This window comes from Eurosta solidaginis, chromosome 4 (assembly GCF_040869045.1).
Source record: "Eurosta solidaginis isolate ZX-2024a chromosome 4, ASM4086904v1, whole genome shotgun sequence".
NCBI lineage: Eukaryota > Metazoa > Arthropoda > Insecta > Diptera > Tephritidae > Eurosta > Eurosta solidaginis.
In genome coordinates, this window is record NC_090322.1 from 25,100,751 (window position 1) to 25,117,210 (window position 16,460).

The 16,460-nt window shown below is 40.3% G+C and overlaps 1 protein-coding gene across 1 annotated transcript in view; it reads left to right on the top strand.

Moving 5' to 3' along the window:
* The window catches only part of Vinc (vinculin), a 66,686-nt gene that overhangs the window by 12,759 nt on the left and 37,467 nt on the right, over positions 1-16,460 (top strand). The gene's annotated exons all lie outside the window — the stretch shown is intronic.

Sequence of the window (16,460 nt, forward strand, 5' to 3'; positions counted from 1 at the left end):
TTAAATATTGTCTCCAATGGTTTGTGGTCAGTCACGAGCTCAAATTCAAGACCTGCTAAGTAAAAGTAGAATTTTTCCACGGCCCACACCAAAGCTAGAATCTCTTTTTCTGTCTGGGAGTATCGTTGCTCTACTTTTGATAGACTCCTACTTGCAAATGAAATAATACTTGGCTTATTTTCTTCGGTTAATTGAACCAATACAGCTCCCAGGGCTACTTTACTAGCATCCGCAATTAAACGCGTCCTTTTTTCCGGATCGAAGTATGATAATTTGGTGACTTCAGCCAAACGCAGTTTAAGATCTTCGAATGCTTTTTTCGACATCACCCCATACAAATTTATTTTCTTTGATTAGAAGACGCCTTAAAGGCTCAGTACGATCAGCTAGATCTGGAATGAACTTGCCCACGTATGTAATAAGTCCCAGAAAACTTCGGGTCTCCTCTTTAGTTACCGGGTGAAGAAATGAAGTTATTGTAGTTACTTTTTCCGGATCTACTTCAATTCCCCTGACGGATAAAATGTGTGTGTGTGTGAGAAATTTTAATTTACTTGTTTTCAAAATGCATTTCTGTTTATTTAAGAGAACGTTGTTGGCTTGAAAAATTCCGCAGACTGTACTAACACCTTCGTCTTGCTCCTTCGCAGGGTGCCAATAGCTCTTCAAGCCTTCTTTGGAAAATTTCTGGGGCGGAATTAATACCAAACATCAGCCGCTTATACCGGAAAAGTCCTCGAGGTGTAATAAAAGTTGTGATCTCTCTACTTGCCGCGTGGAGCTCGAGTTGATGGTATGCATCTTTAAGATCTAACCGGGAAAAGAGTTTGGCATTCCTCAGTTTCATCATAAACGAATCGAATGTGGGTAGTGGATAGTTTTCTCGTAAAATCGCTCTGTTCGCCAAACGCATGTCTAAACATAGCCGAATGTCGCCGTTCTCTTTAAACGCCAATACCATCGGCGATATCCACGGGCTGTGGCCAATCACCGGTTCGATGACATCTTGGTTTAGAGCTTCCTCAAGCTTAGCTAATACTTTTTCTTCTAGGGCTACTGGGATTCGCCTCATGGGTTGCTGTAACGGTTTCACTTCTGGATTAATCGATAATTTAATTAGTACGCCTTTCCATTTTGGGAAGGGCTTTAAGGGCTCAATGTGGTTTACGTTGGACCCGAGTCGTAAAACGTTCAATTTAATCGCGGTTTAACGACCAAGCAATGACTGTTTCCCATTTTTAATAACGAAAAATAAGGCAATAATTTCGGGATTATTCCTCACAGATATGGGAGCCTCAAAAACGCATATTACCTTAAGTAATTGGTCAGACGCATAGCTTCTAAATTGATTATGTGAATTTGGTCGAACATTGAAAACAGTAGCCTTTTCTTATTGTAGATATAACTAGTCGACTTGACTTATCAGGTTAAACCGGGATCCAGAGTCGATTATTAGGGAAATCGCGTAGCCCCCAAACTTGGCTTGTATTGTCTCTTCTTCGTCATCGCTCAGTATTTTGAAACAATTACTTTCAGGTTTAGCAATCTCGGCATCAGAACCATCATCGCTGACCAAACGAACATTGTTATATCGGCGTTTGGAATCAATATTCTTAGATTGAAGAGATTTTCGTTTTACACATTTATTACATTTCTTCGATTTGGCGGGGCACGAAGAGCTGTTATCAATATGGCCCTTTCTACCGCATCTACCACATTCACTACCTTGAGAAGACGGAGCCCGTGACTGATACTGAGTTGATTGCGTTTGAATCAGATCTCATTGATTCTGATTGTTTATTTATTTGTCCATAAACCTGACACGCCCCGATGACTTCATCTAAAGTAAGTTCCTTTTCCAGAAGCTTCTTTTTAAGCTCTAACGATGCCCATGTGTCAATAATCTTGTCTTTGAGACAGATTTCGTCTATTTCCCCTTTTGTAGACCCGAAAGAACATTTATTCATTTGCTGACGCAACCTCAATACAAACTTTAAAAATGTCTCACCCTCGGTGGGAAAAATAGTTCTGAATAAATGTCTCTCAAAAGTTGAGTTCTGCTTAGGGGAGAAATATGCATTGAGTTTATCAACTAAAACTTTATAGACGTCGTTCTTTGTTTCCTCATCATATTCTTCAATAGCGCCCGGCAAAGAGTAAGCTACGGTTTGTAGTTGCGTGCCGGCTAAATGTAAGAGCTTGTTCTTCTTTTGCCGTACTGACTTGATATTTTCAGATTCTCCATAAATTTCAAACGCGCGGAGCCATTTCTCCCATTCAATACGCAATAATGACTTTTCAATTGTTTCGCAAAAAGACGGCCTTATAGTGTGCTCTGTCATTCATTATGTATGTGCAGCCTGGAAATTTTTAGGTGCCTAAATAATAAAAGAAATAACTTTACTTTAGGCCGATAGAACAAAAGCAAGAAATGACTTTATTTTTCTCTAATTCGGCCACTGGCTGCCAAATATTGATCATGTGATCAATACATACATCATATACATACATATGTATATCACAAACGGGTATACCTATGTGTTTATTTATCAACACATCAACGCTTTTGACCTTTGTCAAATAATTAAATTCCGTACACAATTTGTGTCCGCATTTTTAATGCATTATAAATTTTCATTTCGGCTTGTATTAAATACACAGCCCCTGGCATTTGTCAGATAATTATTCTCCAGCTCGCACTCTGTACGCAGCTTCTGACCTTTGTCAGATAATTCTTTCCAGCTACCACTGTGTGCGTAGCTTCTGACCCTTGTCAGATAATTCCAATTTACTCTCAATTTTGTTTTCTTGTCCTTTGACACATTATACCTTTCGTTATTTTGTTTTTTTTTTTTTCTTTTTATAGTTGATTCGGGAACGAAAACTGTTCACAACACGAAGGTAGTGTAAAACGGGCAGAACGCACCTGTGGCGGCAAAAAACGAGGAAAATCGGCGGCGGCGGCGGCGTATATCTCTAATAAGAGGTACATCGTCGTTTTTATGGATCGTCACTTGGCTCCGACTGAGGGAGTTTACAAACCCTTTATAAGAGATGCAATGCTCTTCAGTCGAATTCTGAGAAGTGCATATTTTAAGCATGCATTGATCTCACTTTTGAACCCAAAAAAACATCCTAACAAAAACATCTTTATTTCCCACAGGGTACACACTCGAGTATTTGAATTTGTGTAAACTTATGTATGTATGTCTGATTGCTGCAAATTATGCTTCGTCTGGCAGAAGCTAGCCTGCCGCTGCTATGCAGGCAGCCCCCCAACTTTGACAACCAGCGTGCTTATTTCAGCTTATGACCTTAGCGTTTGCAATCATGCCAACAGCACTGAAACAGACAGCATTGCATCCAAGTTTGATTATAGCATACGAACATACTCACGTACATATGTAGTCAACGGCACAAGCAGATGAGTCACAGCGCTAATTAAGAAAAAACCGAAAAAAATTTGAAAAAAAAATTCGGAACTTAAAATTTGCCCATTACAGCTTTTCATCGCCCGCTAAGAGCTTCGCATGTGTTCTTTCTTCTCACGCTTTACAAATGCTAACCATTGTACAGGTTTACAAGTATGATATGTATGAGAGGGAAACAATTTCTTTCCCTTTCTAACACACGGCAGTTTGACACTTCGGTCAGTGTCAAACTAGCGTGGAACCCAGTGGAACCTGCGTGGAACATGAGTTTTGACACTGAACGAAGTGTCAAAATTACCGGGGTTGCTTCGTCGAAAGCGACACAGGAAAGCAAAAAAGGGATCGGAATATCAGATATGGGTTGCTGTGATGGTAAATTTCTTTTAACGAATTTAGTAGGAAATTTTAAGTGCACCCATGTGGGTCCTTCAGAAAATTATCAAAAAGTCTTCAATTGGGGTATCTGAGGACGCGTAGTTATTTCAGTATTAAGAATACAAACACGGGAGTTAAGTGTTTCTACCCGTTCAAAAGTTCTCCGCGAAAAACAGTTTGAAACCGAGGTCGACTGCAATAACCCGTCCAAAAAAGCGGAAAGAAAAATGAATAGACGCGTTTTGTCGTGTTGTCAATAGTCCGAAGAGAAAAAGTATTCGAATTATTGGAAGCGAGGCAAAAACGCGTCTATTAATACCTCCCCCGACGGTTTTGGTCGTGTTTTAACAATCGTCCCCGTAAAAAAGTATCACAATTTGTTAATTAAAATTGTCCAAAATATATGGTTATTAAAGAGAGATGTAATTAAGTGCTCGTTTGAAAGTAAATAAGTATATTTCTTTGTAATATAAGAAAAAAAAATTTTAAGCAGTTTTCGATAGCAGATACTAAACTTTGTTTGGTCCTAAGAAGTACAACAGTGCCAAATAGCATCCACAAAAAAAACGAACAAGAACAAGCATTTTATCAGGTGAGCGTGGCTGTGTATGTGCATGCTGCTACATATCCTACTTGTAGACCTGTACAATGATGCTAACAATAGTCATAGTCGCATGATCAGTACTCATATGTGCATCTCTCCACACTCATTTTAGGTGCTAATTATTATTTTTGTTTGGTTCTTCTTTCACTATTACCTTTTTAACACTCTTGTTCTCTGTTTTTCCCCATTATTTCTTCCAATTTTTTTGAGCAAGCTTCTCACCCTTACTTTATCACGCTCAGTCTCTCATATTCGCAGTTTTTTCTCACAATATTTATTTTATTTTTTTGCTAAAGGAACTCTTTTAATTTGCTATTGCTGCTTCTGTTCACGCAATTCACACGTCATATTGGTCGAGTGGTTGAGGGGCTGCGAGACAAATTTATCTTCTACACTTCATGTATTTAGTATCCAGATCAAGAGAAGCATATAAAGTTTTAGAACTCGTTAAAGAAGGAGAAAATCAATGAAGTTAAGCGTCGGGAATGTTAGGGATTCGTGTCTTTTGTGAGCCTATCAATGGAGGAAGCCCCGCGAAGAAGTTTCTTGTGGTTTCTGAAACATTCTGAAAATCTACAAAACACAGTTTCGTCCCCAGCTGATTATATATATGCTCCAGTTCTGTTAGTACGCTCGTCTGTAGTTCTGTAAGCCGTAGTTTTTCTTAGAAATCTTCCACACAAAGTCAGTTTCTGTCATCAACGAACCCCACAAGAACTAAGTTAGTTTCATTCCAAATGTCGGGCTTCATAGTTGAAAAAGTAATAGGAAAAGGTCCTTCCATCTCAGGTTGGAGCTTTGTAAAGTTGCAGTCGTTACTGGTGAATACCGCCTTTGATAAGAGCACAAGAAGCAAGAATATGCAAATCCCTGAAGAAACACGAATGAAACCGCGCCCGCACTGGGCATAAATTGACTGGGTGGTAAAGAGTAGAGGTTCACTTTATCGGCGGCGGTGGCGTGGGCGGCGCGCCGGCGTTCGCCGGTATTCTTACTTTAAAAAGCTTGATTTTTCTATTTAAAAAAATAGTATTTGGGAAAGGTTTTGTTTGTATGTATTTAATGAAATCAACGTGTTGGCCATTTCGGAAAGATCTGGGGTTTTTGCCTCAAGATCTCGCAGACCGTTCAAAACTTTTCAGGAGTAGCTCCTTGCGGAGGGATTGCCCCTCCTTCACTTACTACAGAGAGGCTTCGAACCTAACCCCGGTCTTTCGAATTGGTAGTGCTGCGTCTGCTGAAAAGAAATAGAGATACATAAAAAGCGTAGTTTCGCCTAGGGTTAACTCCTAATAATCGTCGCGAACACTATTTCTTAAAATCATTTGTGGCTTCTTTGCGGTCACGCACAAAGGCAACTTACGGTTGCTATTAATAGTCTATTAATACTAATGACTCTCGTGGCACAGGGCGCCTCCAGTTTTTCGACTGTTTTTAAGAGCTACAATTCCCGATGTGCGAACAATAGCGATCCCGACCACCATTCGCTACCACGCCTCCTGACCCTCACATCATATGCCAGCTATAGGACTGCGACACTCATACCTTCGTCGACGTCACTTTCCTCGAAGCTCTAGGTGTAGCACCGAAGACTTTCCAACGGATGCTTTTGTCGCGCTGTGCTGCCAAGCTACACCAGAGAAACACCTTGAAACATGAGTGACTATTCGGCCAAGGACGCCGCCTTCGAAATCATAAGCAATCTAAGTGGAAGTCATTGCGTAATCGGTGAAAATCGTAAAATACTCGGCGCATCTACATAATTAAAATTTTACAAAGTTTGCAGACGTTTGTGTTCACATCATTTATTTCAATAGTCTTCGTTAAATCAAAACGATATTTTGGAATGAAAGTCAACCGATTTTAAGTTGAAAGATGTTTACTGCTGCTTTCCGGCCTTATGATATAAGAGCTCATTATGGATGACCGCGTAGCTTCAGTTTTCAGACTAGTTCGACGGTCCACTGCGTTAGGGTAATAGCACACACAGTCATTAGTTCGACTGTTTTGGGAAAGCTTTTGCTTCACCACTATGAGTGTTCTTGCGAAGGACAAAGCCTGACCTGGTAAATATATGTGCCTACGTATTCACATTTGTAAAAGGAGCCGTAACGTGTAGGTGATATTTAAACTTGGTTGATAGGCTATAATCAATGTGATTCACTCCAAGGGACTAGTTTTGGATAGGGCCGCCAACTTTATGTCAAACCGGGAGACTTGGGTGTTGAAGGATGAAGTGTGAAAATTAAAATTAACATTTCAGACGCTATTTTATAGTTTCGCAAATAAACAATAGATTTTTGAATGTAAGCCCAAATGATTTTTCAAAACCTTCTCATTCGTACATATATCCTCAACTTAAGTATGAGGTAGGAATCAGTTCAAAGGAGTGTTTATGCCCCTAGAACCTACTATAGGATTTTGCATCACTGATTTGGCTTATTCTTTCAGCCAATCGCAATATAAATTTTTTTTTTAAAATCGGCACCTTTTTTGCTTTTTTAACAACTTGAGGGCAATTTGAAAACAATTTGAAACGCCTTGGGTCATTTTATTTGAATTCATTGTTCATTATTAATTTTTTGAAAAAAAATATGCAAAGTGAGCATATAAATTTCTACTATATATTTGTGAAAGTATGTCTGTATGTATGTTTGAACTTGCAGCCTAAACCGCAGAATGGAATCGAACGAAATTTTGCCATGACATACCCTGAGTGCGTCAATCTATGGTAGGCTATATAAAAAAAAGTTTTTGACAAGGGGGCGTGGCACTTCCCATACAACTGGAATTTTTCGTAGTCAATATATCTGAAAGTATTAAAGCTAGACGAATGAAATTAGGTGAGGAGGTATATAAGACTAATCCCTACCCCCTCGGGAAATATTAGGGATAGCGAAAAAGGGGCGTGGCATCTCCCATACAAATGGGGGTTGGGATTAGTCTAATATATTAGTCTCTATAGTACTGCTTTTATTTATACCCGAACGACGTCGGGTACTCTGCTAGTTTATTATATAACTTTTCTTTTAGTGTTTTGTTTTAATAACTTGTTGAATTGGGTGATGAAAAGTCCGTGTTAAGCTGACATCGAAAACGCTTGTTTTTTTAAATAACTTTTGAACAGTTAGAAAGAGTTAAATTTCGCAATTAGTTTCTTATAACTGGCAGTGATGCGCATCTGTTGATACCACCTTCGACCATATCCGACATGAACAATAAATGGCCTAAACAGTCTTAAACGAGTAGAAAATATAGTAACGCGCCGGCCGCCGCCGCCGCCGCCGCGCCGAAATGTTTGACATTCGGCGGCGGTGTGCGAAAAACGACTCTAATCGGCGGCGGCGTATATCTCTAGTAAAGAGCGGCCTCACTCCGCTGGAATGACCACGTGGAAAAGGATTTAAACTCCCTTGGTGTGACCAACTGGCGCCGTTTGGCAGAGAAAAGAAGCGACTGGCGCGTCTTGTTGGACGACCATAACCGCTTAAACGGTTAAGCGTCAATTAAGTAGGTAAGTAATAGCGAACAATGATGAGTCAAGTAAAGCCAGTGAAGATCGATGACTTAGTAAGGAAGAAATAAAAAAACACGTAGTGAGCGTGTTACTACTAATAAGAATAGCGGCAGAAAGGGGGAGCCCGACACTTCCAATAAATGGCGAGAATCGAGTAAAGCCAAACTCTTTGACCAGCCTCTGACCGACGTCTCTCAGACGTAACAGTACCGTGCACTAGAAACACGAAACCCAGGAAAGTGGTAGCATGCCGATAAGGAGCCATAGGCATCACAGAAGGCTTTAAATTGGCTGGTGTTCACTTGGAAGAAGCGCCTCTGCTGTGCCTCTACTGAGTAGACAGCAATGTACAGCGCGATATGCCTATTGAAGATTAAAGATGGGCACCTCCAGCGAACGTTTTATATCGAACATATGGACATACTCATTCTATGTGAGGCCCTTACATTAATAATTGCTCATATGAGATTACCGGCCGCTGTGGTGTGGTAGTAGTGTGCTCGTCTGCCACATCGAATGTCATGGGTTCAAGAGCATCGCGGCCTAAATCTCCTCGGAGGTATATCACGCCTTGTATTTTTCTTTTTCATATGAGAATGAAAATTTGTGTCTCTACCTGGAGTTGAAAGTCAGTTTCCATATTGCAATCATTTTGAGCACAGAAGGTATGAGTTTCACCAAGGCAACGTCAACCCCTTTCAAGGTATTTAAGTGGTGGAACACAACATTACAACAATTTTAGCCAAAACCAATTCAATGGTTCTCTAGTCATTTCTGTTTATCTACTAGAAACCTCGAAGCAAATATTTTTCCCCTACTCAACAGCAAAAAACGTCAAAGATTTACTCCATTGCTCCACTATCCACGCACCTCAGCCCATTTTATCTGTTTGGCACAAAGTAGGTAAACAAACGATAAAATGTTAATGTAATGGACGTTATTACATTAACAGCTAGCAAATAAATAAACACACACACACACACATGTACGAATAAATATAAACAATCTCATTATAATGAATAGTTATTACCCTTAATGAAACAAGCAACTAGTACGAATAAAACTAGTCTGCAACTAACTCGAAAAAGTAGAGATTTATGACTTGCTTGAACGTTTATTAACTTAATACAAATCTGACCTTATCGAATGCACTCCAACCAAAGCCACAGACTTCTCAGAGAAGAATAGGTTTAAAAATTCTTAGTCGATTCACTGTTCCAGCGGTTTTCGGTGAGTATAACTTCCAATCACAAGTAGCGCCCGGGCGCGCTATTTTGACGCACATTACACGTGGAACCATTTGCTGCTGTTTTATACTCCGTTCGTACCATTTGGTGCCGACAATGAGCCTGGTGATATCAGAGCATTTAGCTACTTCCTTAAGCTCCGGCAGTATATAACTGTCCATAGTTAGAAACCTAGTTTGTTCTAGAGATGGACATTTACGCAGGTAATGTGGATCTGTTTCTTTGCTACCCTCCTCGCCGCAGCTCCTGTAAATGCTGTTAAAATGGATCCACATTCTCTTAGCATTGCAGGCGCAGTGGCCAGTGTTCCGTGATTGTGGCAGTGATCCTAATAGATTTTTTTTCTTGTCATATTTAGTGGGTGCTCTATTCTCCTTCTGTCGCATTTCGGCCAATTTTGCTTGGTTATCTTAAAAGTGTCTGAGAAGTACCAGTTGGAGATTGCTAATTTCTTGAATCCGCTATGTATGTTTCTTTTGATTGGTGTAAGTGCATGACGCATCTCGATCGCCTACACTGCCTCCAGCAGTTCTCCTGCACTTGCAATTTCGTCTGCCTACTCGGTACCCTCCATTTTTCTGTGGTCAAGTACCCAGATAAGAGTTATGTTTGCGAAGTAAGCTGCTGCTTGAAGCGACCTCTTACGGCTGCTGACGACCTTAGACGAAGTGATGGCGGAGTTAAGCGCCATGAGCGCTGCTTGGCTAACTGAGTAAATGCACACCTCACGGTTCCCGTGGAAACCTCCGAAAGGAGATTATGTTCGAGTAGTTTAAAAGTAGAAAGGAGGTTCACTAGCCGGCATGTTGTCAAGTAGCACCTTATTGAAAGTGTTGTTGTATAGCTACTGCAAAAAAAAGCGATGTATCCTTTTATGGCAATTCTTAATTTTTATTGTATTTCCAACGGAATGTAAGCCTATTCTTCACATTCCTTAGTTGAATGTATCCAGCATTGCGTCAATTCTTAACTAGTACGTGACTAGCATATTTCAGATCAAAATCTGACATTCCAGATCTCCCATGTTCAAAATATAAGTTATTTTAAAAACGAGCCTCCGGTTCAAAATAGTTATGAGGTAAGTCCGCTCTAGTTAATTTGACTGCTGGGTATTTATGTAGTTATTTTGTAGGTATCAGTATGAGATTTACTTAAGTCGTTAAAATAACACAAAAGCTTAGTCACCTGTCAGTTTAGCAAAGCGGTACCAAGTGTATTGGAGCAACTACCATTGCAAAACTAAAAATAGTTGTTATAACAAACTGAAAAAAAAAAATTTAATAAAAACTGTAAACAAAATTAAAAAAAAAAAAAAAAACAAAATACTAAGCTGCCAACAAAATATTGCAAAAAATAAACATTTAGCATTAACAAAATGTCAACATATATTTGACAGCGGCGCCGCCACTCATAATCACATATCAATGTCATGGCGGGGTGAGTGCGCCAAGGCAACGTGTCGCGATGGTAGTAAGGAGGTGATGTGATAACACCATCACAAACTCAGATGCAAAAGTTTAAAGTTTTGTTAGCAAGTTGGGCTGCGGCATACACTCAGGAGAGTTACTTCTTTATATCGCCATAAGAGCAGGCACCAGCTGTACCGCTCTAGTACGATCTTCACTGACAGCTAAGCTGAGACCAAAGCTTTACACAGAAATAGCCTTCGTCTAGGATGGTCTGTGAATGCAAACAACTTTTTGATCATCAGACTAAGAGGCAAATCTGGTAACTTTTTTGCGGACGATGAAACTAACAATCCATCCGAGAACAAACTGTAAGTGTTCAGCGGAACCTCTAAGCTAAGAGATGCGCATGAATAAACCTAGACTGTCATTATGTCTCGGGATCCAGACCGAAATAGTTCAAACCATCACAGTGTGATTTCAAATATACGCATCCCTAGAGTTGAAGTAAATAAGGAACTTCTAAACTGTGAGAGCTTTGTTTGGCTCGAACTCGGTTGTTTTTGTTGTTGCTGTTGTAGCTATAACGATACAAGTTGTTGTTGATGTCGTAGCCGTAAGTTTTGTGGAGTGTTATCGATGTTGATGGTCTAGGAAGATCCGGTACGTTCCGGTGACAAGCACCATTAAGGTACTAGCCCGACCATCTCAGAAATGATTTGATATGACCACATGAAACCTTCTATGCTATCCCGTCCTCCCAAACACTAGATCCATGAGGAGCTTGAGATCATCAGAGCCTCTGTTGAAGAAACAGGATTCGCCACTAGATCCATGAGGAGCTTGAGATCATCAGATCCTCTGTTGAACGAAACAGGATTCGCCACGGGTAGGTGAGCTTGACAATTGTGTTGGATATAAATTGCACTGGCAACCCCTTGAAAGGGTTGCGCTACATAACCCCTTGAATCAATTTGGTATTTTAGTCGCCTCTTACGACATACCTACTGCGTAAGCCGACTTACCAGCTAGAGGAATAAAGACACGAGTGTTATCGATGTTGGTGGTCCTTTTCCGGTAACAAGCACCATTAAGGTATACCCCGAACATCTCCGGAGCGATTTAATATGACCATCCCGTAGATCCATGAGGAACTTGGTGTCACCAAGTACATGGCGCTTTACAGAAAACTTGAGTCGCATTCGATAATGCCGATATTGAAGATCATCAATTCTGGTCCGCTTGGAGTATACTTGACTTGACTGTCGCTCTAACCCGACTGTTTTAGCTAGTAAGGACTGGAACAAGCATAGCTAGACAATTATTCTAACGCTAACAGCAATTAAGTGAAAAACGGACTTTACCCAACTACCCACTGTTCCCCTCACTACATCTTCCTCATAGCTCATTTATATGCAAAATTCGTGTTTGAGGCATACATTTGTATTCTAATTATTTTTATTGTAATAAATATTATGCATATTCAATACAAAAACATGTCACCATATATGGCTTCTCCATTCAATATTTTGATTTGTGGGTCTCAATATGCGCATAAACGGCAGCCACACGTAGATATGTCGATATTTATGAACTACAAAAAATGCGTAATCAATTGCCGCAAAATGCCAGTCATTGATAATAGACCAAGACGGCAATTGTTATGAGTTTAAGGGGTAGACAGATGGCGCGTTCATGTGAATTAATTAGCTAGTATAGAATTTAATTGAAAATGAACGGGCGATATCATCAATTATGTGCTCTATTTCATTCTCCAGATGTATAAATTGTCTAGAATTTCCTTAGCTCAACAGCGAAGTGCTTTTATGACATTCTAGATTGTGAGTGTCTAATCTGGCCGAGGAAGGAGCCAGTTTTCTTGCCAAAACCGTATAAATATGTTGTAATCTTCTTCCACTATATGTCCAACTCTCAGGTTCGAATTTGAATCGAATCAAGTTTGTAGTTAATTTTGATTATTTAGCACGCTTGTCTACCCTTTTAGTTTAACATTTCTATCAACTACATTTGAATTTACGTACATATGTATATATATGTATGTAGTGATATGTACATATGTAATTAAAGATAAATTAATATTGATATAGATACTGTCGACTAGAGAAATTAAACATGAGGGTAGGCTTTCACTTAGTTCAACTGAAATATGTAATTAATTTTTCAAAAATTTCTTTCAATTTATATATATTGTAACGAATTTTGGGACATTCCTGATAATTATACACCTGCTAAAGTTCGAATCGCTGAACTGTCGAATAATGGTATAAATAATTAAAATATTCAGTATTGCAAAATGGTCTTTATTTAGACTACTTTGAGAGTAGTACTTCACAATCACAATTCGCTTCACTAATAGCGTGTTTAAATCAAACTGATTAGTTATTCCTCAGCTTTCGGAGTTTTATACTCTCTGTTGCCTCGGTCGCATATTTTTCCCAAGGTCTAGACTTTTCGCGAACCTTATGGAACAGTTGTATCTCATACTTGGTTATTTAGCTATATATAACTTCTGCTCTTATCTGATGACTACGTATGTGTATGTGAAATAATCTCTTCGCTTAGAGTTGCTGATTATAAGTGGGGAATATTCTTCGTTGACTTGTACAAAAGTGTGGCTGCTTGCTTTTGTTTTTGTTGTTGTGGTTATTTACTAACATCATAGGGATGGTAATATTCGCCATACTATTACAAAGCTTGCCACAGTAGGCGTGAAAGCTCAATTGTCACGTAACTAATTGCCTAATATATTTTCACTTTCATTGATGGCATTTCTTTCAATTATTATTTGTTAATTTTTTTTATTTCTTTTGTTATTTCTCTATTGTTCCAAATTATTTGGGTTTGACGCCTAGAATGATGTTACACTTTGACACAACTCTTTGCACGTATGTATGGGTATGTGCGTGAAAGAAGGTTGCGCCTATTTTAAATATGCTTTCAAATAAATTCGATTTCATGCAGCAGGAGTTGATAATACCGTTAACAATAAGTGTACATGTGTTTTTAAGTGATTACTTTTACGTGACTTCTAAATTTGTATTTGTAGCGTCACGCCTCTAATCATTTAATAAAATCAAATACTTTTCGATGAAATGACTAAGCGTTGGCGGGAGGGTGGTCAATGGGCTGTAATTTGTACAGGTACAAATATTTAGATTTTCCGTCTCACAATGACGTCACACGACACGTCATTTCACTATGAAATCACTGTATTCAAAAAGGCTTGTATGCAGAGGAGGGTGTTTTCCTTTTTTATTATTATTTTCGATTGCTCAGCTACAATGCAGTCAAGTCAATAAAGGAATACTAAATTGAAAACAAAGACGATTGCAAGAGGGTTGTATTTATGTACTTACTTACGTACGAATGTGAATAGAAATGTTTATGGTAGTGTACACTGAAAGAAATAAAGCTAGTAAAATCAACAAATCAGATCTTTAGTACTTGAATCACGGAAAATCGGTGAAATTGTTCGAATTATGGTTAACTAGCCTTTACCCGCGGCCCCGTCCGCAAGGAGAAAATGAAATATGTGGGCTATTCACGTTAGCCTGCTTATAAAGTTATCTGTTTAAAATTTTTTTTCTGTCTAATGCATTTTATTTTTGTAATTGAGTAAAAAAAAGAACTTTATGAGCTGATAACCTGATAGGATCCCAAAATGATAACGAAATTATCCAGAAAAAGCCACGAAATGACCCCGACGCTATCGCGGACGGATCCCGAAAACCATCCAGAAACGACCCGTAAGTGTTTCCAAAAGTTCCCGAAGTAGTCCCAAAAAAACAAAGACAACGACACGATTCTAGACTTATCCAGAGAACCACACAGAAATGATGCCTGAAGGGTACCAAATTGATCCCGAAATAGTCCCGAAAAAGTTCCGAAATTACCCTGACGGGCTCCCGGACGGCTCTCAAAAACCATCCAGGAAGGGTTCCTAAATTATCCCGACATAGTCCAGAAAAAGCTCCGAAAAAGTTGCGAAATGACCCCGAGGGATCCACAACGGATAGCGAAAACCATAAAGAAATGATTCCGGAAGGGTCCCAAAATGATTCCGAAATAGGCCGAAAATGACCCCGATGGAATCCCGCACGGATCGAAATGTGATCCCGGAAGGGTTTCAAAACTATCCCGAAAAAGTAACAAAAAAAATCTCAAAATGAATCTTACGGCATCCTGGACGGATCCAGAAATGATCCCAACATGGTCCCGAAATGACCCTGATGGATCCGGCAAACGATCAAGAATTGATGCCGGAAAGGTCTTCAAATTATCCCGAAATAATACAGATAAAGTCATGGAATGACCCCTAAGTGGTCTCCAAATGATCCCGAAATAGTCCCGAAAAATTCCCGAAATTACCCTGATGGGTTCCCGTACAGATCCCGAAATCCATCCAGAAGTGATGCCGGAAGGGTCCAAAAATGATCCCGTATTGTCCCCGAAAAAGTCCCTAAATGACCCCGACGGGATCCCGGACGGATCCCCAAAACTATCTAGAAATAATGAAGGAAGGTACCCAAAATGATTCCGAAAAATTCGTGAAATAACCCCGACGGAATTCCGGACGGAGCCCGAAAACCATCCAGAAATGATCCCGAAATAGTCCCGAAGAAGTCCCGAAATGTCCCTGACGGGATCTCAAACGGCCCCCTAACTGACCCCGCCGGGATCCCGGACAGATCGCGAAATCCATCCAGGAATCATTTTGGCCCAAAATGATTCCGAAATAGTTTCGGAAAAGTCCACAAATTACCCTGACGGGATCCCGGATGAATCCTGAAAACCATGCTTAAATGATCCCGAAAAAGTCCCGAAATGACCCCGACGGGATCTCGGACGGATCCCCAAAACTATCTAGAAATGATGAAGGAAGGTACCCAAAATGATTCCGAAAAAGTCCTGGAATAACCCCGACCGGATTCCGGACGGATCCCGAAAACCATCCAGAAATGATGCCGAAAGGTACACCAAATGATCCCGAAATGATCCCGACGGGATCCCTTACGGATCCCGAAAACCATGCAGAAATGATGCCGGAAGGGACCCAAATGAATCCGAAAGAGTCCTGAAATGACCCTGACGGGATCCCGTACGGATCCCGAAAACCATGCAGAAATGATGTCGGTAGGTACCCCAAATGATCCCGAAATAGTTCCGAAATGACCCCGTCGGGATCCCGGAAACTATTCAGAACTGATGCCGGAAAGGTCCTCAAATGATCCCGTATTAGTCGAGAAATGTCTCGAAATGACCCCGACGGGGTCCCTTACGGATCCCGAAAACCATCCAGAAATGATGCCGAAAGGAACACCAAATGATCCCGAAATAGTCCCGAAATGTCCCCCACGGGATCCCGGACTGATCCCGAAAATTATCCAGAAATGATGCCGGAAAGGTCCTTAAATGATCCCTTAATAGTCCCGAAATCACCCTGAAGGGATCCCCGACGGATCCGGGAAACTATCCAGAAATGACGCCGGAAAGGTTCCCAAATGATTCTCAAATAGTGCCGAATTGACCCTGACGGTTTCCCGGACGGATCCCGAAAATCATCCAGAAATGAAGGCGAAAGGGTCCCCAAATGATCCCGTATTAGTGGCGAAAAAGTCTCGAAATAACCTCGACGGGATCCCGGACTGATACAGAAAACCATCTAGAAATGATGCCGGAAGGTACCCCAAATGATCCCGAAAAAGTCTTGAAATGAATCCGACGGGATCCCGGACGAATCCCGAAAATTATCCAGAAATGCTGCCGGAAGGGAACACAAATGATACCGAAAAAGTCTCGAAATGACCCCAACGGGATTCCTAACGGATACCGAAAACCATCCAGAAATGATGCCGAAAA